The 27,959-nt window shown below is 44.9% G+C and overlaps 1 pseudogene; it reads right to left on the reverse strand.

The window, feature by feature from the left end:
• Positions 1–27,959, reverse strand: part of LOC135537259 (neuronal cell adhesion molecule-like) — a 78,365-nt pseudogene that overhangs the window by 43,108 nt on the left and 7,298 nt on the right.

Here is a 27,959-nt window from a genome sequence, read left to right on the forward strand (position 1 = left end):
GCAGATTATAATACTTGTTCAATACAGATTCATCATCCCTTCAGGGAGAGTCTACAAAGTGGGTAGGTTTGTTATGGCTGGAATCCCAGGGTAAAAGAGTTGTACTAAGGTTGGCTAAGGTTAATAACAGTCTCAGGTTAAAGACAGTCTCAGGGTAAAGACAGTCTCAGGGTAAAGACAGGCTCAGGGTAAAGACAGGCTCAGGGTAAAGACAGGCTCAGGGTAAAGACAGGCTCAGGGTAAAGACAGTCTCAGGGTAAAGACAGGCTCGGGGTAAAGACAGTCTCAGGGTAAAGACAGGCTCGGGGTAAAGACAGTCTCAGGGTAAAGACAGTCTCAGGGTAAAGACAGGCTCAGGGTAAAGACAGTCTCAGGGTAAAGACAGGCTCAGGGTAAAGACAGTCTCAGGGTAAAGACAGGCTCGGGGTAAAGACAGTCTCAGGGTAAAGACAGGCTCGGGGTAAAGACAGTCTCAGGGTAAAGACAGGCTCAGGGTAAAGACAGGCTCAGGGTAAAGACAGTCTCAGGGTAAAGACAGTCTCAGGGTAAAGACAGGCTCAGGGTAAAGACAGGCTCAGGGTAAAGACAGGCTCAGGGTAAGGACAGGCTCAGGGTAAAGACAGGCTCAGGGTAAAGACAGGCTCAGCGTAAGGACAGGCTCAGGGTAAAGACAGGCTCAGGGTAAAGACAGGCTCAGGGTAAAGACAGGCTCAGGGTAAAGACAGGCTCAGGGTAAAGACAGTCTCAGGCTAAAGACAGTCTCAGACTAAAGACAGTCTCAGACTAAAGACAGGCTCAGGGTAAAGACAGGCTCAGGGTAAAGACAGTCTCAGGGTAAAGACAGTCTCAGGTTAAAGACAGTCTCAGGGTAAAGACAGTCTCAGGGTAAAGACAGGCTCAGTAACAGTTGGAAATAACGGTTCTTACTCGACTGTCTGATGAAGATGTTGTTGGAAACAGCGGTCCCGTGCTCATTGCGTGCGGTACACTGGTAGATCCCCTCGTAGGCCTCAGCCTTCTCCCCACTGATGTCTATGACCAGCGTCCCTGAGCTCGGCTTCATCAACACCTTAGAGTCCTTCTCCACGTCAAAATGCGTCCCATTCCGTGTCCAGGAAAAGCTGGATGAAACATAAGGGGTTAAATTAGGCTAGAGTAGAGTAGAGTAGGCTAGAGTAGAGTAGAGTAGAGTAGAGTAGAGTAGAGTAGAGTAGAGTAGAGTAGAGTAGGAGTAGAGTACAGTACAGTACAGTACAGTACAGTACAGTACAGTAGAAAATGTAATTGACACTTGGAATAGGGATGAATAATGATGACAAGTCATTGGGATTCATGTGACTCATTTGGAACCCAATCTTGAGAGTCAGGACTGTAGGTGGTGTATCTAATGGTTAAGAAACCTCCTCTTGAGAGTCAGTACTGTAGGTGGTGTATCTAATGGTTAAGAAACCTCCTCTTGAGAGTCAATTCTGTAGGTGGTGTATCTAATGGTTAAGAAACCTCCTATTGAGAGTCAGCACTGTAGGTGGTGTATCTAATGGTTTAGAAACCTCCTATTGAGAGTCAGCACAGTAGGTGGTGTATCTAATGGTTTAGAAACCTCCTATTGAGAGTCAGTACTGTAGGTGATGTATCTAATGGTTTAGAAACCTCCTATTGAGAGTCAGTACTATAGGTGGTGTATCTAATGGTTTAGAAACCTCCTATTGAGAGTCAGCACTGTAGGTGGTGTATCTAATGGTTTAGAAACCTATTGAGAGTCAGTACTGTAGGTGGTGTATCTAATGGTTTAGAAACCTCCTCTTGAGAGTCAGTACTGTAGGTGGTGTATCTAATGGTTTAGAAACCTATTGAGAGTCAGTACTGTAGGTGGTGTATCTAATGGTTTAGAAACCTCCTCTTGAGAGTCAATACTGTAGGTGGTGTATCTAATGGTTTAGAAACCTCCTATTGAGAGTCAGCACTGTAGGTGGTGTATCTAATGGTTTAGAAACCTATTGAAAGTCAGTACTGCAGGTGGTGTATCTAATGGTTTAGAAACCTCCTCTTGAGAGTCAGTACTGTAGGTGGTGTATCTAATGGTTTAGAAACCTCCTATTGAGAGTCAATACTGTAGGTGGTGTATCTAATGGTTTAGAAACCTCCTCTTGAGAGTCAATACTGTAGGTGGTGTATCTAATGGTTAAGAAACCTCCTCTTGAGAGTCAATACTGTAGGTGGTGTATCTAATGGTTAAGAAACCTCTTGAGAGTCAATACTGTAGGTGGTGTATCTAATGGTTTAGAAACCTCCTCTTGAGAGTCAGTACTGTAGGTGGTGTATCTAATGGTTAAGAAGCCTCCTATTGAGAGTCAGCACTGTAGGTGGTGTATCTAATGGTTTAGAAACCTCCTATTGAGAGTCAGTACTGTAGGTGGTGTATCTAATGGTTTAGAAACCTCTTGTTGACAGTCAGTACTGTAGGTGGTGTATCTAATGGTTTAGAAAACTCCTCTTGAGAGTCAGTACTGTAGGTGGTGTATCTAATGGTTAAGAAACCTCTTGTTGAGAGTCAGCCCTTTAGGTGGTGTATCTAATGGTTTAGAAACCTCCTATTGAGAGTCAGTACTGTAGGTGGTGTATCTAATGGTTTAGAAACCTCTTGTTGACAGTCAGTACTGTAGGTGGTGTATCTAATGGTTTAGAAACCTCTTGTTGACAGTCAGTACTGTAGGTGGTGTATCTAATGGTTTAGAAACCTCTTGTTGACAGTCAGTACTGTAGGTGGTGTATCTAATGGTTTAGAAACCTTCTCTTGAGAGTCAGTACTGTAGGTGGTGTATCTAATGGTTTAGAAACCTCTTGTTGAGAGTCAGCCCTGTAGGTGGTGTATCTAATGGTTTAGAAACCTCCTATTGAGAGTCAGTACTGTAGGTGGTGTATCTAATGGTTTAGAAACTTCCTATTGAGAGTCAGTACTGTAGGTGGTGTATCTAATGGTTTAGAAACCTCTTGCTGAGAGTCAGCACTGTAGGTGGTGTATCTAATGGTTTAGAAACCTCCTCTTGAGAGTCAGTACTGTAGGTGATGTATCTAATGGTTTAGAAACCTCTTGTTGAGAGTCAGCACTGTAGGTAGTGTATCTAATGGTTTAGAAACCTATCGAGAGTCAGTACTGTAGGTGGTGTATCTAATGGTTTAGAAACCTCTTGTTGAGAGTCAGCACTGTAGGTAGTGTATCTAATGGTTTAGAAACCTCCTCTTGAGAGTCAGTACTGTAGGTAGTGTATCTAATGGTTTAGAAACCTATCGAGAGTCAGTACTGTAGGTGGTGTATCTAATGGTTTAGAAACCTCTTGTTGAGAGTCAGTACTGTAGGTGGTGTATCTAATGGTTTAGAAACCTCCTATTGAGAGTCAGTACTGTAGGTGGTGTATCTAACGGTGTTTCTGTAACCTCAAAGGGTTCTTCAAAGGGTTCTCCTATGGGAACAGCCAAATAACCCTTTTTGATTCAAGATACCACCTCTTTTTTTTCTCAAGAGGGAGTTTCTACTTAAATCTAGGCAGTTAGGTGCAGTCAGGTGTTACAGTCAAACGTTACTAAAGCGACGGACAATGGGTCTCTATGGTAATGGTCTCCATGGGGATTTATTCACACAGCATTCCACTCACCTGGGATGCGGCTTCCCTTTGGCCTCACAGTAGATGAGGATGTTCTCCCGAGGGTCGATGATGAAATCCTTAGGGGATTGGTGGGTTATAGTGGGAGGCTGTGGTACTGGAGAAGAGGGGTAAGAGGGGTGTTAAACAGAGGCAAATCTACACACACTTTGCTCCACAACGTGCACACACACACCCAGTGAGAGAGAGACACACACACACACAGTGAGAGAGAGACACAAACACTCACAAACACACACACATATGCACACACAGACTCACTCAGATGCACCCAGTGAGAGAGAGAGAGAGAGACACACACACACACACGTACACACACACACACACACAGTGAGAGAGAGACACACACATGCACCCAGTGAGAGAGAGACACACACTCACTCAGAGAGAGGAAGAGACACCCACATGCACCCAGTGAGAGAGAGACACACAAACACACACAAACACACACACACACAGTGAGAGAGAGACACACACATGCACCCAGTGAGAGAGAGAGACACACACACACACACACCCAGTGAGAGAAAGACACACACTCACTCAGAGAGAGAATGAGACACACACATGCACCCAGTGAGAGAGAGACACACAAACACACACACACACACACACACACACACACACACACACACACACACACACACACACACACACAGTGAGAGAGAGACACACACATGCACCCAGTGAGAGAGAGAGACACACACACACACACCCAGTGAGAGAGACACACACACTCACAAACACACACACACATATATGCACACACACGCTCCCTCAGAGAGAGAAGCAGACGCCACACGTTAGCAACACGTCAGCAACACGTCAGCAACACGTCAGCAACACGTTAGCAACACGTCAGCAACACGTCAGCAACACGTCAGCAACACGTCAGCAACACGTTAACCAGCATTAGGAAGGAAGCATCAAATGGAAGGAAAAGTAAAGAGCATGCACTCAGCAGGATACGATGCAGCAGACACTTCCTGTATTGCTCAACCACAACACATTGTCTAGTGGACCACTAGACAACTAGACAACATGCTACATGTACATCATCACTTCATCTTATTATTCCTATAGACCATCATTGTATTCCCATTCAATGAAATGGTTCAAACGTCAATAACAAACATGAAATCACAAACCTCAATAAACAGCTTGTTTGTAAACACAGGGGCCAAAATAGCTACATGCAAATTTAAGCGACGTCACTCCAATCCACACAACAGTAAGATCTCCACGCTCCATCACTCCACAGCACATCTCACAGCAGAGTCCTGGACCCATCACTTACATCCTTCCAGAACCTTAGCTTTTTGTCCCCCATGAACGGTCATAAAAACGTTGAGGAAGGTGAGGAAAGCTAAGTATTAGTCAACAGGCAGATAAAGATAATGTGGGTAATGGTTGAGTCCCAAATGACAGCCTATTCCCTATATACTGTAGTGCACTACTTCTGACCAGGCTGCATAGGGCTCTGGTCAGAACTAGTGCACTATAAAGGGAATAGGGTGCCATTTGGGATGCTAACGACGTGGCAAGACAATACTAGAAGATTCCTCTCCACTGTGGTTGAACTAAATCATCATGTGAGATCTGTCCCAACATGCATATCATGTCACCATGCAGTGTTGTTGAGATGCAAGTCACTGGAAGGAAGCTACTGTATCTATGGTTCACTGACTGGATGCTTTCAAACCCTCTACATACTAACTTGTAACCTGTAATGTCATGAAATCTGAAAACATATAACTCCAGTAACTAAATAATACAGTACCCATTCAATACTGTGATCTACAGTCACCATATCCTACTGGACTTACGGTCAAGAGGCACTTCTAAGGCTGTGGTCATGCGACCAAGGAATATCACCAGCAAAGCACCGCTGCTTAGCACCCATTTCCTCTTCCTGTCCATGGTCCGGCGTGTCACGTTAAAAGTCTTCCCCCCTGGTCAGAGCTCTCCACAATCAGGACTATGTGGGGGTCAAGCAGGGTATCCACCACACCAGTCAGTCAGCTGAGAGAGAGAGAGAGAGAGAGAGAGAGAGAGAGAGGAAGTACAGTTTAGTTCATTAGGATCTCCACTAGATACTGCCCATGCAGCAGTGCAGTAAGACCTACTTAAGAAATGACAGTAATTCTTCTCTCTCTCTCTCTCTCTCTCTCTCTGTCTCTGTCTCTGTCTCTCTCTCTCTCTCTCTCTCTCTCTCTCTCTCTCTCTCTCTCTCTCTCTCTCTCTCTCTCTCTCTCTCTCTCTCTCTCTCTCTCTCTCTCTCTCTCTCTCTCTCTCTCTCTCTCTCTCTCTCTCTCTCTCTCTCTCAGCTGACTGACTGGTGTGGTGGATACCCTGCTTGACCCCCACATAGTCCTGAGTCTCTCTCTCTCTCTCTCTCTCCCTCTCCCTCCCTCTCCCTCTCTCTCTCTCTATGACCCTGCTGGTCATCTATGAACATTTGAACATCTAGGTATTGGTATGGGAGTGTTATTAATGTTATAATGTTACACCCCCCCCCCCCAGCATAATAACCTGAAGCCCCGTTCTCCCAGCTGGGGGGGTCCATGCCAGCTGCCCAGCATAGGGCACCCTGTCATCAGCACCTGGCTCTGAGGAGCATTTCCCGGAGACGAGGCCTACCCCAAACTATTCATTAACATTACATATTGTATTATGTCTCTGCTGTCAATCAGTTAAGCCTGTACTCCATTTAAATACTATTCATGGCCATGGCCATACACACACACACACACAGGTTAAAGGTTACAGGATTACAGGGTAGAGGTTAAAGGTTAAAGGTTACAGGTTACAGGGTTACAGGATTACAGGGTAGAGGTTAAATGTTACAGGGTTACAGGATTACAGGGTAGTGGTTAAAGGTTACAGGGTTACAGGATTACAGGGTAGAGGTTAAAGGTTACAGGGTTACAGGGTTACAGGCCTCTGCTCTGTTGGATAGAAAACCATCTCACTGAATTACTATTGTAGACACACACTCAACATTCACAAATAAGCAAATCTCACTGGCTGGGGATAACTGTACACACACACACACACACACATACATGCACACGCACACACAGATTGGAGCATTCAGCATTCAGTCACAGTGAAACCCATCTCTGCACACACACTCCCAGTATTTGTAAAACAGACAACAGTAGCTGTGACAGTGGGAAAAAGAACAGCTTTTATACAGGATGTCATATCGCACATAGAGATGCACATAGGAATGACATATTTGGTGTGATAAATAACAGCATACTGGAATGTTCAGAGGTATGCCACCATTGTGATTTTGAGCAAATATACAATACTTCATACCATACCAATAAAACCCATTTAAATGAAAAAACATATCATTCATACTAGTCAGATGTCAACTTCTGGAACAAATGACACCCAGCACACCCACAGTGCCATGGCAACTGATGGTGTGTGTGCATTGTATGCATTGCCCCCTCAGGAGGGGAGAACTTGAAATGTCTCAAGGCAGAAAGAAAAACAACAACAAACTCACTGCCAAAGAATGAGCCTGCCAATCAAATGCCTAGAGATGGAAAAGCCTGCCAATCAAATGCCTAGAGATGGAAAAGCCTGCCAATCAAACTCTCGGAGATGGAAGAGCCTGCCAATCAAACGCCAGAGATAGAAGAGCCTGCCAATCAAACTCTCGGAGATGGAAGAACCTGCCAATCAAACGCCAGAGATAGAAGAGCCTGCCAATCAAACGCATGGAGATAGAAGAGCCTGCCAATCAAACTCTCGGAGATGGAAGAGCCTGCCAATCAAACGCCAGAGATAGAAGAGCCTGCCAATCAAACGCCAGAGATAGAAGAGCCTGCCAATCAAATGCATGGAGATAGAAGAGCCTGCCAATCAAACGCATGGTGATGGAAGATCCTGCCAATCAAACACTGGAGATGGAAGAGCCTGCCATTCAAACGCTGGAGATGAAAGAGCCTGCCAATCAAACGCTGGAGATGAAAGAGCCTGCCAATCAAACGCTGGAGATGGAAGAGCCTGCCAATCAAACGCTGGAGATGGAAGAGCCTGCCAATCAAACGCTGGAGATGGAAGAGCCTGCCAATCAAACGCTGGAGATGGAAGAGCCTGCCAATCAAACGCATGGTGATGGAAGATCCTGCCATTCAAACGCATGGTGATGGAAGAGCCTGCCAATCAAATGCATGGTGATGGAAGATCCTGCCAATCAAACGCTGGAGATGGAAGAGCCTGCCAATCAAACGCTGGAGATGGAAGGGCCTGCCAATCAAATGCCTAGAGATGGAAAAGCCTGCCAATCAAACACCCGGAGATGGAAGAGCCTGCTAATCAAACGCATGAAGATGGAAGAGCCTGCCAATCAAACTCTTAGAGATGGAAGAGCCTGCCAATCAAACGCCAGAGATGGAAGAGCCTGCCAATCAAACGCATGGAGATAGAAGAGCCTGCCAATCAAACTCTCGGAGATGGAAGAGCCTGCCAATCAAATGCCAGAGATAGAAGAGCCTACCAATCAAACGCCAGAGATAGAAGAGCCTGCCAATCAAACGCATGGAGATAGAAGAGCCTGCCAATCAAACGCATGGTGATGGAAGATCCTGCCAATCAAATGCTGGAGATGGAAGAGCCTGCCATTCAAACGCTGGAGATGGAAGAGCCTGCCAATCAAACGCTGGAGATGGAAGAGCCTGCCAATCAAACGCTGGAGATGGAAGAGCCTGCCAATCAAACGCTGGAGATGGAAGAGCCTGCCAATCAAACGCTGGAGATGGAAGAGCCTGCCAATCAAACGCTGGAGATGAAAGAGCCTGCCAATCAAACGCTGGAGATGGAAGATCCTGCCAATCAAACGCTGGAGATGGAAGAGCCTGCCAATCAAACGCTGGAGATGGAAGGGCCTGCCAATCAAATGCCTAGAGATGGAAAAGCCTGCCAATCAAATGCATAGAGATGGAAAAGCCTGCCAATCAAACGCCCGGAGATGGAAGAGCCTGCTAATCAAACGCATGAAGATGGAAGAGCCTGCCAATCAAACTCTCAGAGATGGAAGAGCCTGCCAATCAAACGCCAGAGATAGAAGAGCCTGCCAATCAAACTCTCGGAGATGGAAAAGCCTGCCAATCAAACGCCAGAGATAGAAGAGCCTGCCAATCAAACGCATGGAGATAGAAGAGCCTGCCAATCAAACGCTGGAGATGGAAGAGCCTGCCAATCAAACGCCAGAGATAGAAGAGCCTGCCAATCAAACGCCAGAGATAGAAGAGCCTGCCAATCAAACGCATGGAGATAGAAGAGCCTGCCAATCAAACGCATGGTGATGGAAGATCCTGCCAATCAAACACTGGAGATGGAAGAGCCTGCCATTCAAACGCTGGAGATGAAAGAGCCTGCCATTCAAACGCTGGAGATGAAAGAGCCTGCCAATCAAACGCTGGAGATGGAAGAGCCTGCCAATCAAACGCTGGAGATGGAAGGGCCTGCCAATCAAACGCTGGAGATGGAAGAGCCTGCCAATCAAACGCTGGAGATGGAAGAGCCTGCCAATCAAACGCATGGTGATGGAAGAGCCTGCCAATCAAACGCTGGAGATGGAAGAGCCTGCCAATCAAACGCATGGTGATGGAAGAGCCTGCCAATCAAACGCTGGAGATGGAAGAGCCTGCCAATCAAACGCATGGTGATGGAAGAGCCTGCCAATCAAACGCTGGAGATGGAAGAGCCTGCCAATCAAACGCATGGTGATGGAAGAGCCTGCCAATCAAATGCATGGTGATGGAAGAGCCTGCCAATCAAACGCTGGAGATGGAAGAGCCTGCCAATCAAATGCTGGAGATGGAAGAGCCTGCCAATCAAACGCTGGAGATGGAAGAGCCTGCCAATCAACTGCTGGAGATGGAAGAGCCTGCCAATCAAACGCCCGAAGATGCAAAATTGTACTGTTGCCAAGCTGCTATACTCAGTTATCTGAAAGGACTCTTGACATATTTTTTGCATGCATCCCAAATGGCACCCTATTCCCTACATAGTGCACTATTTTGACCAGAGTGCACAGGGGTCCATGCTAGGCAGTAAGGTACAATTTGACAACCACAGAGGGCTAGAGAGGGTAGGAGGGGGGGGGGGTTCAATTTGTCAAGGTGTTAAAACTCACGGACAGCTGTTGAAGAAGGGGAACACGGCTCCCTATTTCTGTGGTGGGTTAATCTTGTGGTGGCTGTATCTGTGGTGGTTAATGTAGTGTTGTTGTATCTGTGGTGGTTAATGTAGTGTTGTTGTATCTGTGGTGGTTAATGTAGTGTTGCTGTATCTGTGGTGGTTAATGTAGTGTTGTTGTATCTGTGGTGGTTAATGTAGTGTTGTTGTATCTGTGGTGGTTAATGTAGTGTTGTTGTATCTGTGGTGGTTAATGTAGTGTTGTTGTATCTGTGGTGGTTAATGTAGTGTTGTTGTATCTGTGGTGGGTTAATGTAGTGTTGTTGTATCTGTGGTGGGTTAATGTAGTGTTGCTGTATCTGTGGTGGGTTAATGTAGTGTTGCTGTATCTGTGGTGGGTTAATGTAGTGTTGCTGTATCAGTGGTGGTTAATGTAGTGTTGCTGTATCTGTGGTGGGTTAATGTAGTGTTGCTGTATCTGTGGTGGGTTAATGTAGTGTTGTTGTGTCAGTGGTGGTTAATGTAGTGTTGTTGTATCTGTGGTGGTTAATGTAGTGTTGCTGTATCTGTGGTGGGTTAATGTAGTGTTGTTGTATCTGTGGTGGGTTAATGTAGTGTTGCTGTATCAGTGGTGGTTAATGTAGTGTCGCTGTATCAGTCGTGGTTAATGTAGTGTTGCTGTATCAGTGGTGGTTAATGTAGTGTTGCTGTATCTGTGGTGGGTTAATGGCTGTATATCTGGTGTATTAATGTAGTGTTGCTGTATCTGTGGTGGGTTAATGTAGTGTTGCTGTATCTGTGGTGGGTTAATGTAGTGTTGCTGTATCTGTGGTGGTTAATGTAGTGTTGCTGTATCAGTGGTGGGTTAATGTAGTGTTGTTGTATCTGTGGTGGGTTAATGTAGTGTTGTTGTATCTGTGGTGGGTTAATGTAGTGTTGTTGTATCTGTGGTGGGTTAATGTAGTGTTGTTGTATCTGTGGTGGGTTAATGTAGTGTTGTTGTATCTGTGGTGGGTTAATGTAGTGTTGTTGTATCTGTGGTGGTTAATGTAGTGTTGTTGTATCTGTGGTGGGTTAATGTAGTATTGCTGTAACAGTGGTGGTTAATGTAGTGTTGTTGTATCTGTGGTGGTTAATGTAGTGTTGCTGTATCTGTGGTGGGTTAATGTAGTGTGGCTGTATCTGTGGTGGGTTAATGTAGTGTTGTTGTATCAGTGGTGGTTAATGTAGTGTTGTTGTATCTGTGGTGGGTTAATGTAGTGTTGTTGTATCTGTGGTGGTTAATGTAGTGTTGTTGTATCTGTGGTGGTTAATGTAGTGTTGCTGTATCTGTGGTGGGTTAATGTAGTGTTGTTGTATCTGTGGTGGTTAATGTAGTGTTGTTGTATCTGTGGTGGTTAATGTAGTGTTGCTGTATCTGTGGTGGGTTAATGTAGTGTTGTTGTATCTGTGGTGGGTTAATGTAGTGTGGCTGTATCTGTGGTGGGTTAATGTAGTGTTGCTGTATCTGTGGTGGGTTAATGTAGTGTTGCTGTATCTGTGGTGGGTTAATGTAGTGTTGTTGTATCTGTGGTGGGTTAATGTAGTGTTGTTGTATCTATGGTGGGTTAATGTAGTGTTGCTGTATCTGTGGTGGATTAGTATAGTGTGACGAGGGAGGGAGGCTGCTGTGCATTGTCAGGATGGATCATGCCGAACAGGGCTGTTTGTGACCTAACACTTCCCTAGGATGTGGCCAATTACACTGATCTCTACCCTCACAAGTCATTAACTTAGAGATGGAGAGATGTTAAGAGAACGGATAGAGAGAGAAAGAGAGAGAGAGGGAGAAGGAGAGAGAGAGACAGAGAAAGACAGAGAGAGGGAGAGAGAGAGAGAGACAGAGAGACAGAGAGACAGAGAGAGGGAGAGACAGAGACAGAGGGAGAGACAGAGACAGAGAGAGACAGAGAGAGGGAGAGACAGCTAGAGACAGAGAGAGAGAGACAGAGAGAGGGAGAGGGGGAGAGAGAGAGACGGAGAGAGAGACAGAGGGAGACAGAGGGAGACAGAGAGTAACCACAACATCTCATGCCTCAGTTTCTCTCCGTTCCATCTCTCTTCCGCCTCTCCACCCTTCTTCATTCACCCCCTCACTCCCTTCATCCCCTCTTTCTCCCTCCTCCACCCCTCCACCTTTCATTCACCCCCCTCACTCCCTCCATCCCCTCTTTCTCCCTCCTCCGTGCCTCCTTTCATCCCAGTGAGTCTGTAAGAATGCCCGAGATCATCCCTAACCCCTAGTAACCAACCTCAGCTGCTCTGCTGCCATCACACACACACACACACACACACACACACACACACACACACACACACACACACACACACACACACACACACACACACACACACACACACACACACACACACACACACACACACACACACCCTGCCATCTCACATCCCTATAATGTGGCCCATGATACCAACGCCACATTAAACTTCACGTAAAAGCAGGGGTCTATAAGCTAGCCTTGTGTTACTGTGTTGTCCTAAGGAAGGGCCTCTGAGGAAACATGCGGTCTCTCCTTCACTGCAGCCGAGGTGAGTAAAACATTTAAACGTGTTAACCCTCGCAAGGCTGCAGGCCCAGACGGCATCCCCAGCCGCGCCCTCAGAGCATGCGCAGACCAGCTGGCTGGTGTGTTTACGGACATATTCAATCAATCCCTATACCAGTCTGCTGTTCCCACATGCTTCAAGAGGGCCACCATCGTTCCTGTTCCCAAGAAAGCTAAGGTAACTGAGCTAAACGACTACCGCCCCGTAGCACTCACTTCCGTCATCATGAAGTGCTTTGAGAGACTAGTCAAGGACCATATCACCTCCACCCTACCTGACTCCCTAGACCCACTCCAATTTGCTTACCGCTCAAATAGGTCCACAGACGATGCAATCTCAACCACACTGCACACTGCCCTAACCCATCTGGACAAGAGGAATACCTATGTGAGAATGCTGTTCATCGACTGCAGCTCGGCATTCAACACCATAGTACCCTCCAAGCTCGTCATCAAGCTCGAGACCCTGGGTCTCGACCCCACCCTGTGCAACTGGGTACTGGCTACCCTGACGGGCCGCCCCCAGGTGGTGAGGGTAGGTAACAACATCTCCTCCCCGCTGATCCTCAACACTGGGGCCCCACAAGGATGCGTTCTGAGCCCTCTCCTGTACTCCCTGTTCACCCACGACTGCGTGGCCACGCACGCCTCCAACTCAATCATCAAGTTTGCGGACGGCACAACAGTGGTAGGCTTGATTACCAACAACGACGAGACGGCCTACAGGGAGGAGGTGAGGGCCCTCGGAGTGTGGTGTCAGGAAAATAACCTCACACTCAACGTCAACAAAACTAAGGAGATGATTGTGGACTTCAGGAAACAGCAGAGGGAACACCCCCTATCCACATCGATGGAACAGTAGTGGAGAGAGTAGCAAGTTTTAAGTTCCTCGGCATACACATCACAGACAAACTGAATTGGTCCACTCACACAGACAGCATCGTGAAGAAGGCGCAGCAGCGCCTCTTCAACCTCAGGAGGCTGAAGAAATTCGGCTTGTCACCAAAAGCACTCACAAACTTCTACAGAGGCACAATCGAGAGCATCCTGGCGGGCTGTATCACCGCCTGGTACGGCAACTGCTCCGCCCTCAACCGTAAGGCTCTCCAGAGGGTATGGAGGTCTGCACAACGCATCATCGGGGGCAAACTACCTGCCCTCCAGGACACCTACACCACCCGATGTTACAGGAAGGCCATAAAGATCATCAAGGACATCTATCACCCGAGCCACTGCCTGTTCACCCCGCTATCATCCAGAAGGCGAGGTCAGTACAGGTGCATCAAAGCTGGGACCGAGAGACTGAAAAACAGCTTCTATCTCAAGGCCATCAGACTGTTAAACAGCCACCACTAACATTGAGTGGCTGCTGCCTACACACTGACACTGACTCAACTCCAGCCACTTTAATAATGGGAATTGATGGGAAATGTTGTAAATATATCACTAGCCACTTTAAACCATGCTACCTTATATAATGTTACTTACCCTACATTATTCATCTCATATGCATACCTATATACTGTACTCTATATCATCGACTGCATCCTTATGTAATACATGTATCACTAGCCACTTTAACTATGCCACTTTGTTTACATATTCATCTCACATGTATATACTGTACTCGATACCATCTACTGTATCTTGCCTATGCTGCTCTGTACCATCACTCACTCATATATCCTTATGTACATATTCTTTATCCCCTTACAATGTGTATAAGACAGTAGATTAGGAATTGTTAGTTAGATTACTTGTTGGTTATTACTGCATTGTCGGAACTAGAAGCACAAGCATTTCGCTACACTCGCATTAACATCTGCTAACCATGTGTATGTGACAAATAAAATTTGATTTGATTTGATTTGATTTCTGAGGATACAGTACATTGATATTTATACCTAGAGACTATCACAGCCACTACAGACCTTATACTGTAGTCTTTATACCTAGAGACTATCATTACCACTACAACCCCTGACCTTATACTGTAGTCTTTATACCTAGAGACTATCATTACCACTACAGCCCCTGACCGTATACTGTAGTCTTTATACCTAGAGACTATCACAGCCACTACAGACCGTATACAGTAGTCTTTATACCTAGAGACTATCATAACCACTACAGACCTTATACTGTAGTCTTTATACCTGGAGACTATCATAACCACTACAGACCTTATACTGTAGTCTTTATACCTAGAGACTATCATTACCACTACAACCCCTGACCTTATACTGTAGTCTTTATACCTAGAGACTATCATTACCACTACAGACCTTATACTGTAGTCTTTATACCTAGTGACTATCACAGCCACTACAGACCTTATACTGTAGTCTTTATACCTAGAGACTATCATTACCACTACAGAACTTATACTGTAGTCTTTATACCTAGAGACTATCATTACCACTACAGCCCCTGACCGTATACTGTAGTCTTTATACCTAGAGACTATCACAACCACTACAGACCTTATACTGTAGTCTTTATACCTAGAGACTATCACAGCCACTACAGACCTTATACTGTAGTCTTTATACCTAGAGACTATCATTACCACTACAGACCTTATACTGTAGTCTTTATACCTAGAGACTATCATTACCACTACAGACCTTATACTGTAGTCTTTATACCTAGAGACTATCATTACCACTACAGACCTTATACTGTAGTCTTTATACCTAGAGACTATCATTACCACTACAGACCTTATACTGTAGTCTTTATACCTAGAGACTATCACAGCCACTACAGACCGTATACTGTAGTCTTTATACCTAGAGACTATCACGGCCACTACAGACCTTATACTGTAGTCTTTATACCAAGAGACTATCATTACCACTACAGACCTTATACTGTAGTCTTTATACCTAGAGACTATCATTACCACTACAGACCTTATACTGTAGTCTTTATACCTAGAGACTATCATAACCACTACAACCCCTGACCGTATACTGTAGTCTTTATACCTAGAGACTATCATTACCACTATAGACCTTATACTGTAGTCTTTATACCTAGAGACTATCACAACCACTTCAGACCTTATACTGTAGTTTTTATACCTGGAGACTATCATAACCACTACATACCTTATACTGTAGTCTTTATACCTAGAGACTATAATTACCACTACAGACCTTATACTGTAGTCTTTATCCCTGGAGACTATCACAACCACTTCAGACCTTATATTGTAGTCTTTATACCTAGAGACTATAATTACCACTACAGACCTTATACTGTAGTCTTTATACCTAGAGACTATCATTACCACTATAGACCGTATACTGTAGTCTTTATACCTAGAGACTATCATTACCACTATAGAACTTATACTGTAGTCTTTGTACCTAGAGACTATCATAACCACTACAACCCCTGACCGTATACTGTAGTCTTTATACCTGGAGACTATCATAACCACTTCAGACCTTATACTGTAGTCTTTATACCTGGAGACTATCATAACCACTACAGACCTTATACTGTAGTCTTTATACCTAGAGACTATCATAACCACTTCAGACCTTATACTGTAGTCTTTATACCTGGAGACTATCATAACCACTACAGACCTTATACTGTAGTCTTTATACCTAGAGACTATCACAGCCACTACAGACCTTATACTGTAGTCTTTATACCTAGAGACTATCATTACCACTACAGACCTTATACTGTAGTCTTTATACCTAGAGACTATCATTACCACTACAGACCTTATACTGTAGTCTTTATACCTAGAGACTATCACAGCCACTACAGACCTTATACTGTAGTCTTTATACCTAGAGACTATCACAGCCACTACAGACCTTATACTGTAGTCTTTATACCTAGAGACTATCATTACCACTACAGACCTTATACTGTAGTCTTTATACCTGGAGACTATCATAACCACTACATACCTTATACTGTAGTCTTTATACCTAGAGACTATCATTACCACTATAGACCTTATACTGTAGTCTTTATACCTAGAGACTATCACAACCACTTCAGACCTTATACTGTAGTCTTTATACCTGGAGACTATCATAACCACTACATAGCTTATACTGTAGTCTTTATACCTAGAGACTATAATTACCACTACAGACCTTATACTGTAGTCTTTATCCCTGGAGACTATCACAACCACTTCAGACCTTATACTGTAGTCTTTATACCTAGAGACTATAATTACCACTACAGACCTTATACTGTAGTCTTTATACCTAGAGACTATCATTACCACTACAACCCGACTGTATACTGTAGTCTTTATACCTAGAGACTATCATAACCACTTCAGACCTTATACTGTAGTCTTTATACCTAGAGACTATCATTACCACTACAGACCTTATACTGTAGTCTTTATACCTAGAGACTATCATAACCACTACAGACCTTATACTGTAGTCTTTATACCTAGAGACTATCATTACCACTACAGACCTTATACTGTAGTCTTTATACCTGGAGACTATCATAACCACTACAGACCTTATACTGTAGTCTTTATACCTAGAGACTATCATTACCACTACAGATCTTATACTGTAGTCTTTATACCTAGAGACTATCATTACCACTACAACCCCTGACCTTATACTGTAGTCTTTATACCTAGAGACTATCATAACCACTTCAGACCTTATACTGTAGTTTTTATACCTGGAGACTATCATAACCACTACATACCTTATACTGTAGTCTTTATACCTAGAGACTATCATTACCACTATAGACCTTATACTGTAGTATTTATACCTAGAGACTATCACAACCACTTCAGACCTTATACTGTAGTCTTTATACCTGGAGACTATCATAACCACTACATACCTTATACTGTAGTCTTTATACCTAGAGACTATAATTACCACTACAGACCTTATACTGTAGTCTTTATCCCTGGAGACTATCACAACCACTTCAGACCTTATACTGTAGTCTTTATACCTAGAGACTATAATTACCACTACAGACCTTATACTGTAGTCTTTATACCTAGAGACTATAATTACCACTACAGACCTTATACTGTAGTCTTTATACCTAGAGACTATCATTACCACTACAACCCGACTGTATACTGTAGTCTTTATACCTAGAGACTATCATAACCACTTCAGACCTTATACTGTAGTCTTTATACCTAGAGACTATCATTACCACTACAGACCTTATACTGTAGTCTTTATACCTAGAGACTATCATAACCACTACAGACCTTATACTGTAGTCTTTATACCTAGAGACTATCATTACCACTACAGACCTTATACTGTAGTCTTTATACCTGGAGACTATCATAACCACTACAGACCTTATACTGTAGTCTTTATACCTAGAGACTATCATTACCACTACAGATCTTATACTGTAGTCTTTATACCTAGAGACTATCATTACCACTACAACCCCTGACCTTATACTGTAGTCTTTATACCTAGAGACTATCATAACCACTACATACCTTATACTGTAGTTTTTATACCTAGAGACTATCATAACCACTACATACCTTATACTGTAGTCTTTATACCTAGAGACTATCATTACCACTATAGACCTTATACTGTAGTCTTTATACCTAGAGACTATCACAACCACTTCAGACCTTATACTGTAGTCTTTATACCTGGAGACTATCATAACCACTACATACCTTATACTGTAGTCTTTATACCTAGAGACTATAATTACCACTACAGACCTTATACTGTAGTCTTTATCCCTGGAGACTATCACAACCACTTCAGACCTTATACTGTAGTCTTTATACCTAGAGACTATAATTACCACTACAGACCTTATAAAGTAGTCTTTATACCTAGAGACTATCATTACCACTACAACCCGACTGTATACTGTAGTCTTTATACCTAGAGACTATCATAACCACTTCAGACCTTATACTGTAGTCTTTATACCTAGAGACTATCACAGCCACTACAGACCTTATACTGTAGTCTTTATACCTAGAGACTATCACAGCCACTACAGACCTTATACTGTAGTCTTTATACCTAGAGACTATCACAGCCACTACAGACCTTATACTGTAGTCTTTATACCTAGAGACTATCATTACCACTACAGACCTTATACTGTAGTCTTTATACCTAGAGACTATCATTACCACTACAGACCTTATACTGTAGTCTTTATACCTAGAGACTATCACAGCCACTACAGACCTTATACTGTAGTCTTTATACCTAGAGACTATCACAGCCACTACAGACCTTATACTGTAGTCTTTATACCTAGAGACTATCATTACCACTACAGACCTTATACTGTAGTCTTTATACCTAGAGACTATCATAACCACTACAGACCTTATACTGTAGTCTTTATACCTAGAGACTATCATTACCACTACAGACCTTATACTGTAGTCTTTATACCTGGAGACTATCATAACCACTACAGACCTTATACCGTAGTCTTTATACCTAGAGACTATCATTACCACTACAGATCTTATACTGTAGTATTTATACATAGAGACTATCATTACCACTACAACCCCTGACCTTATACTGTAGTCTTTATACCTAGAGACTATCATAACCACTACAGGCCTTATACTGTAGTCTTTATACCTGGAGACTATCATTACCACTTCAGACCTTATACTGTAGTCTTTATACCTGGAGACTATCATTACCACTACAGACCTTATACTGTAGTCTTTATACCTAGAGACTATCATTACCACTTCAGACCTTATACTGTAGTCTTTATACCTGGAGACTATCATTACCACTTCAGACCTTATACTGTTGTCTTTATACCTGGAGACTATCATTACCACTACAGACCTTATACTGTAGTCTTTATACCTAGAGACTATCATTACCACTACAGACCTTAAACTGTGGTCTTTATACCTAGAGACTATCATAACCACTACAACCCCTGACCTTATACTGTAGTCTTTATACCTAGAGACTATCATAACCACTACAACCCCTGACCGTATACTGTAGTCTTTATACCTAGAGACTATCATAACCACTTCAGACCTTATACTGTAGTTTTTATACCTGGAGACTATCATAACCACTACATACCTTATACTGTAGTCTTTATACCTAGAGACTATCATTACCACTATAGACCTTATACTGTAGTCTTTATACCTAGAGACTATCACAACCACTTCAGACCTTATACTGTAGTCTTTATACCTGGAGACTATCATAACCACTACATACCTTATACTGTAGTCTTTATACCTAGAGACTATAATTACCACTACAGACCTTATACTGTAGTCTTTATCCCTGGAGACTATCACAACCACTTCAGACCTTATACTGTAGTCTTTATACCTAGAGACTATAATTACCACTACAGACCTTATACTGTAGTCTTTATACCTAGAGACTATCATTACCACTACAACCCGACTGTATACTGTAGTCTTTATACCTAGAGACTATCATTACCACTATAGACCGTATACTGTAGTCTTTATACCTAGAGACTATCATTACCACTATAGACCTTATACTGTAGTCTTTATACCTAGAGACTATCATAACCACTACAACCCCTGACCGTATACTGTAGTCTTTATACCTGGAGACTATCATAACCACTACAGACCTTATATTGTAGTCTTTATACCTAGAGACTATCATAAGCACTTCAGACCTTATACTGTAGTCTTTATACCTGGAGACTATCATAACCACTACAGACCTTATACTGTAGTCTTTATCCCTGGAGACTATCATTACCACTACAACCCCTGACCTTATACTGTAGTCTTTATACCTAGAGACTATAATTACCACTACAGACCTTATACTGTAGTCTTTATACCTAGAGACTATCATTACCACTACAACCCCTGACCGTATACTGTAGTCTTTATACCTAGAGACTATCATTACCACTATAGACCTTATACTGTAGTCTTTATACCTAGAGACTATCATTACCACTATAGACCTTATACTGTAGTCTTTATACCTAGAGACTATCATTACCACTATAGACCTTATACTGTAGTCTTTATACCTAGAGACTATCATTACCACTACAGACCTTATACTTTAGCCTCACAGTCCCACATGCTCAACTGTCTATTTGGGTTTGTGTAATGTTTGTGTAATTTGGTGTCAACCCCCAAGTGTGCACTTTGGGGATGCCGGTCTGGAGAAGGGAGGGGAGGGGGAGGGTTGTATAGAGGAGGGGAAGGGGGTCCGGCTGTCGTCTGCTCACCTTGGTCTGCCTCTCTCTCTCTCTCTCTCTCTCTCTCTCTCTGACCCATGTCACATCTCCAGGGAGGTTGAGAATTAACAGCCCCCAGTCAGTAACACATCATAGGGCAACACAACAGAACCCAGTCTCCGCACTGGCAAAAGGACTTGACTGTCAGGATTTCCATATTTCACAACCTGGAATGAATGAATGAATGAATGAATGCATGAATGAATGCATGAATGAATGAATGGATGAATGGATGAATGAATGGATGAATAAATGAATGGATGAATGAATGGATGGATGAATGGATGAATGGATGAATGAATAAATAAATGGATGAATGAACGAATGAATGGATGAATGGATGACTGAATGAATGGATGAATAAATGGATGAATGAATGGATGAATGAATGGATGAATGAACGAATGAATGGATGAATGGATGACTGAATGAATGGATGAATGAATGGATGAATGAATGCCACAGAGGGAAATATAAAAGCCTTAACCGCTGGGATGTTTGAAATGATCGTCTGTTGTTAAGACTGTTTTTTCTCTTCACTGTAATTCATGGCTCCAGCACATGTTTAATCAATCAGGGAAAGCTAACAAGATTATTCACATCAGATAATGTTTTGGGGTTCATGTCTATCATAGTAAATGACCTAAGTAATGCCTTTGTTGACCTAATATTAGTGTACTTTGAAAGTACAAAGTGTGTCCTTCAAACATGTTCAGTGAGTAAAAGCAGTTCAGGGGGCGATTGAGGTGAGGGTTGATGACTGGTAGGCAGGTCATCTCTCTCTGACTCCTCCCTCTCTTTCTCCCTGGCCTGAGCTGTGTTCCAATACTCATACTAACTGCACTAACTGTACTATTTGTGACGTAAATTGAGTATGTAGTATGCTTACTGGTCATAGTATGGATATAGTTAGTATGCTAAAAGTTCCTGGATGTCGTGCTACATTCGCCAAAATTTGAAGTATACAAGCAGGGAACACTATTTCCGTGCTTTTAGGGCCCATAATGCAATTCTTCAGAAAATGGGCGTAGCTTCACAACATTTTTAGATTTGAAGAAAATGGCGGAAAATATGCAGCTGAAGTCCGACAAGAGTGGATACAAATTCCTTGCTTTAACTAATTATGACAAATGCTAAGAACACGTTGAGCCATGTAATAAAAAAGTCATGACTTTTCAAATAAGTTACATGTTATGTTGGCTGACAATTTGTTTTGCTTCGCTAGCCTTACGAACCGAATAGCATATCATTACAACATTTGCTTGAATGTACCGGTATGTTACTAATACATCAAACCTGCCAGTAAATTAACTATCTGCTATCTAACTAACGACCCAACATTTATTGACTTGATTATTTATGTCATTCTTAACTTAGTTAACTGGTATAGTCGTTGTTCGTTCTCAACGGACATTGATATTGAAATCGCAAGATGTATAGCTAGTCATTTGTTATGCTAACAAGCTATCAAGAAGTTGCATAGCAACAGCATCAACTTCCGGTAGACAGGCAAAGCACTAGTACACTCAACTAAAAGGATGCCGTTTGTTTACAGTATACTAAAATTAACTAATAGTATATGATGTCGTACGTAGTATACAGAATGTTAGTATGGGTGTTGGAACACAGCTCTGGTCTTTGCCTTTCTCCCTCTGACTGACTCAAAGGTCAGATGCCTGCCGGCTCCTCTCTCTCTCTATCTCAGATGTAGGCCACCATACTGTCTGGGCCTAGGGGTACTGGGGTACTGGCTAACCTACGTAGACTACTCCTAATGACAACTAACTGAAGATACATCACTATATACTCCTAGTGGAAACTAACTGAATATACATCACTATCTACTCCTAATGACAACTACCTGAAGATACATCACTATCTACTCCTAATGGAAACTAACTGAATATACATCACTATCTACTCCTAATGACAACTAACTGAAGATACATCACTATCTACTCCTAATGGAAACTAACTGAAGATACATCACTATATACTCCTAATGGAAACTAACTGAATATACATCACTATCTACTCCTAATGACAACTTTTTTTTTACAATTGTTGTATTTAACCTTTATTTAACTAGGCATGTCAGTTATGAACAAATTATTATTTACATTGACGGCCCACCCCAGCCAAACTCTAACCCGGACGATGCTGGGCCAATTGTGCGCCGCCCTATTGCACTCCCAATCACAGCTGGATGTGACACAGCCTGGAATCGAGCCAGGGTCTGCAGTAACGCCTCTAGCACTGAGATGCAGTGCCTTAGACCGCCTTAGACCGTGTGAATAAATAGTGAATGAATAGTGGACCACTTGGACACCATATTAAAAAAAGGCTTTTAGTTCAGTCTCCACTCTGGCCAACTCAGTAGGTCCTGAGTGCTAAAATAAAACTATTCACAGACAATAAACAAACACAATGACTTATTTATTGTTAATATGACAAGTGTGTGTTTTTATGCTAACGTTCATTGTCTTCCAGCCCATTCTGTATGGTGAGCACTATGCAGCCGGATTGAGACAGTGGCTGTCACGGCGATAAGAACACTGCTTGTGTGTTGGTCTGTATGGGAGCTTTACAGACTCTATGATGTGTCCATATGGATGTATGGAGGCCCCTTCTCATACTCCCCCGGGTCTCCCACTCTGTTTGTTTAGGCCTCCATTCACATGCTAATGCCCTGCCCACTGCAGCAGGGTCCACAGAGACTGGTCTGACACACACAGAGAGGAGAGTCACACTGGTGTCACAAGGTGGAAGGTCTATTGATTGTTCTCATGTGTGAGTGTCAGCCGCACACACATGCATGAGGAGGTGCGGACGTATGCAGACACACAGTCACACTAAATGCCCATACACACACACACACACACACACACACACACACACACACACACACACACACACACACACACACACACACACACACACACACACGTCTGCACACATGCACTTATGCATACACACACATGACACGATGCCAAGCACGTGTACCAACAGTGAGACTCTGACTTCAGTTCTCATTCAATTTGACCCATAGTATATCATATTGGTCAGGGAGAGTTTGAACACTAAGAACTGTCTTTGATGGGAAATGTAGTCAATTTTCTGCCCAGTGACACTGTGGGTAAGTGAGACCTCAGGGTCAAGAGCTGGGGAGTGAGCCGGAGTGCCACTTCCAAAATCACTACGCCGTGTCCATGGCTACGCTCTCTGGTCTATGAGTTCCTACTCTGTTACCAAGTGAACCTCCTCGATTGAACAGTAGCCAAGGAGAGGAGACACAAAGAGACACTAACACAGCCATCTTTATGACAACTCTGAGAGGGAATTCAGTCTAAATACAGCTCTCCAACACTCTGCTCTCAGTGAGACAGCTGGAGTTGGTTTAGACACTGAAGCAGCACCACTTGACTGAGTCAAAGAAGGCCGTGCACGCTCGTCTGAATCTGAGGAGAGCTGCACTAGCTACTTTAGGCTACAGTGCGGCAGGGTAGCCTAGTGGTTAGAGCGTTGGACTAGTAACCGGAAGGTTGCAAGTTCAAACCCCCGAGCTGACAAGGTACAAATCTGTCATTCTGCCCCTGAACAGGAAGTTAACCCACAGTTCCTAGGCCGTCGTTGAAAATAATAATTTGTTCTTAACTGACTTGCCTAGTTAAATAAAGGTAAAATAAAAATGTGTCGCTCCTTCAGGACTAGTGTTTTGCCAGTTGCTGTATAAAGATAAGGGGTAACATGTCTTAAGTAATCCATGGGGAAACACACAGCGATCACTGGCGTATTTACAGACAATCATTTGTTCTGCAGACAATAGAAAGTTAACACTTTCCTTCACATCAGAGTAAAAAGAGACAGTTTAAGCCTCAGGGAAAATGTTCAAGTATGAAAATATGGCGGTAAGCAAACACCTTCCATTGATTTACTAACTCCTGCAGATGTAAAAACCTTACATTGATTTACTAACTCCTGCAGATGTAAACACCTTACATTGATTTACTAACTCCTGCAGATGTAAACACCTTCCATTGATTTACGAACTCCTGCAGATGTAAACACCTTCCATTGACTTACTAACTCCTGCAGATGTAAACACCTTCCATTGGTTTACTAACTCCTGCAGATGTAAACACCTTCCATTGACTTACTAACTCCTGCAGATGTAAGGATGTAACATATTATAGACTTTCCTCTGGACGTACAAGGTGAGATATGCTGCTTTTACTGATCGGGTCTCTCATGGTACTGTATGTTGATTCAATGTGTATCCACACAGAAAAACCATGGCAACAAATGACACCAACACACACAGACTACACCAACACCTCTTGTTAGGAAACCAAGCCTCACAGTCTCCTTGTTGAACTAGGCCTCTGACCGGATTGTGATCATAGCGTGGCTTTGTGCCCCAGTTCAAATCAATGACCTCAGCCCTTTCACTCACACACAGCCTGCCTATTGATGGCTGGATGGGGTCAGACATTCTAGAAGCATCCACACAATCCTCTTTCTCTACGGGGCTCTGTCTCTGTTCTGTGGGGCTTTGGGATAATGCTGATGGTCAGCACACGGCCACACGGGCCTCCCCACAGACCTGTTGTGAAACCATGTTGTTGACGTGCTGGTTCCACTGAAACTGCAAGGGTGGAGGCATGGAGAAGGTGGAGAGGGTGGAGGGGTGGAGAGGGTAGAGGGGTGGAGGGATGGAGGGGTGGAGAGGGTGGAGCGGTGGAGGGATGAGGGATGAGGGATGAGGGGTGGAGGGGTGGAGGGGTGGAGGGGTGGAGAGGGTGGAGGGATGGAGGGGTGGAGAGGGTGGAGGGATGGAGGGGTGGAGGGATGGAGGGATGGAGAGGGTGGAGGGGTGGAGGGGTGGAGGGGTGGAGAGGGTAGAGGGGTGGAGGGATGGAGGGGTGGAGAGGGTGGAGTGGTGGAGGGATGAGGGGTGGAGGGGTGGAGGGGTGGAGGGGTGGAGAGGGTGGAGGGATGGAGGGGTGGAGGGGTAGAGGGGTAGAGGGATGGGGTGGAGGGATGGAGGGGTGGAGAGGGTGGAGGGGTGGAGAGGGTGGAGGGATGGAGGGGTGGAGAGGGTGGAGCGGTGGAGGGATGAGGGGTGGAGGGATGGAGGGGTGGAGGGGTAGAGGGATGGGTAGGGGTGGAGGGATGGAGGGGTGGAGAGGGTGGAGGAGTGGAGAGGGTGGAGGAGTGGAGGGATGGAGGGGTGGAGAGGGTGGAGCGGTGGAGGGATGAAGGGTGGAGGGATGGAGGGGTGAAGGGATGGAGGGGTGGAGAAGGTGGAGGGACGGAGAGGTAGAGGGATGGGGAGGGGTGGAGGGATGGAGGGGTGGAGGGATGGAGTGATGGAGAGGGTGGAGGGATGGAGGGGTGGAGAGGATGGAGGGGTGGAGAGGGTGGAGGGGTGGAGAGGGTAGTGGGATGGGGAGGGTGGAAGGAGGGATAGAGGGGTGGAGAGGGTAGAGAGGGTGGAGTAATGGAGAGGGTGGAGGGATGGAGACGGTGGAGAGGTGGATAGGGTAGTGGGATGGGGAGGGTGGAAGGAGGGATAGAGGGGTGGAGAGGGTGGAGGGATGGAGGGGTGGAGAGGGTAGTGGGATGGGGAGGGGTGGGGGTGGAGAGGGTGAAGGGATGGAGGGGTTGAGAGGGTAGTGGGATGGGGAGGGGTGGAGAGGGTGAAGGGATGGAGGGGGTGGAGAGGGTGGAGAGGGTGGAGGGATGGAGAGGTGGAGGGATGGAGGGGTGGAGGGATGGAGAGGGTAGTGGGATGGGGAGGGTGGAAGGAGGGATAGAGGGGTGGAGAGGGTGAAGGGATGGAGGGGTGGAGAGGGTAGTGGGATGGGGAGGGGTGGGGGTGGAGAGGGTGAAGGGATGGAGGGGTTGAGAGGGTAGTGGGATGGGGAGGGGTGGAGAGGGTGAAGGGATGGAGGGGTGGAGAGGGTAGTGGGATGGGGAGGGTGGAGAGGGTGTGGGATGGGGAGGGTGGAGGGGTGGAGAGATGAATAGATGGAGGTGTGGAGGGATGGAGGGGTGGAGGGGTAGAGGGATGGGGAGGGTGGAGGGAAGGAGGGTGGAGGGGTAGGGATGGGGAGGGTGGAGGGAAGGAAGGGTGGAGGGGTAGAGGGATGGGGAGGGTGAACGGAAGGAGGGGTGGAGGGGTAGAGGGATGGGGAGGGTGGAGGGAAGGAGGGGTAGGGATGGGGAGGGTGGAGGGAAGGAAGGGTGGAGGGGTAGGGATGGGGAGGGTGGAGGGAAGGAGGAGTGGAGGGGTAGGGACGGGGAGGGTGAAGGGAAGGATGACCACAGATGGGGTCCAAAATTTGCTAGCAGATTCTAGCACTAAAAACAAAACACCAAGCCAAACCTGAAACATCGTAGTAGTGGCCATTTGAAATACTGCTGCTGTAAATCACTAGACAGTTAGGGATTAAACAACCAATCAAACGCAAACTAAACAGATATTTCCTTATGAAACCATTTTGCTGAGGGAGTTACAACTCACCTCAACACCTCCACATTGGTTCCTCCCCACCTAGTCAGGACATTGGTTCCTTCCCACCCAGTCAGGACATTGGTTCCTCCCCACCTAGTCAGTACATTGGTTCCTCCCCACCCAGTCAGGACATTGGTTCCTCCCCACCCAGGACATTGGGTCCTCCTCACCTAGTCAGTACAATCGTTCCTCCCCACCCAGTCAGTACATTGGTTCCTCCTCACCCAGTCAGGACATTGGTTCCTCCTCACCCAGTTAGGACATTGGGTCCTCCCCACCTGCTCAGTACATTGGTTCCTCCCCACCCAGTCAGGACATTGGTTCCTCCCCACCCAGTCAGTACATTGGTTCCTCCTCACCCAGTCAGGACATTGGTTCCTCCCCACCCAGTCAGTACATTGGTTCCTCCTCACCCAGTCAGGACATTGGTTCCTCCCCACCCAGTCAGTACATTGGTTCCTCCCCACCCAGTCAGGACATTAGTTCCTTCCCACCCAGTCAGGACATTGGTTCCTCCCCACCCAGTCAGTACATTGGTTCCTCCCCACCCAGTCAGGACATTGGTTCCTCTCCATCCAATCAGGATGCATGTGGGAAACAAGCCAGAGGGATCTACTCTTCACTTCCTCCTTCACACTTCTATTCAGGTAGAGGCTAGAGGCTGGAGGTTGGAGGTTGGAGGCTAGAGGTTGGAGGCTAGAATTTGGAGGCTAGAGGTTGGAGGCTAGAGGCTAGAGGTTGGAGGCTGGAGGC

The sequence above is a fragment of the Oncorhynchus masou genome, unplaced genomic scaffold (assembly GCF_036934945.1).
Source record: "Oncorhynchus masou masou isolate Uvic2021 unplaced genomic scaffold, UVic_Omas_1.1 unplaced_scaffold_733, whole genome shotgun sequence".
Lineage (NCBI taxonomy): Eukaryota > Metazoa > Chordata > Actinopteri > Salmoniformes > Salmonidae > Oncorhynchus > Oncorhynchus masou.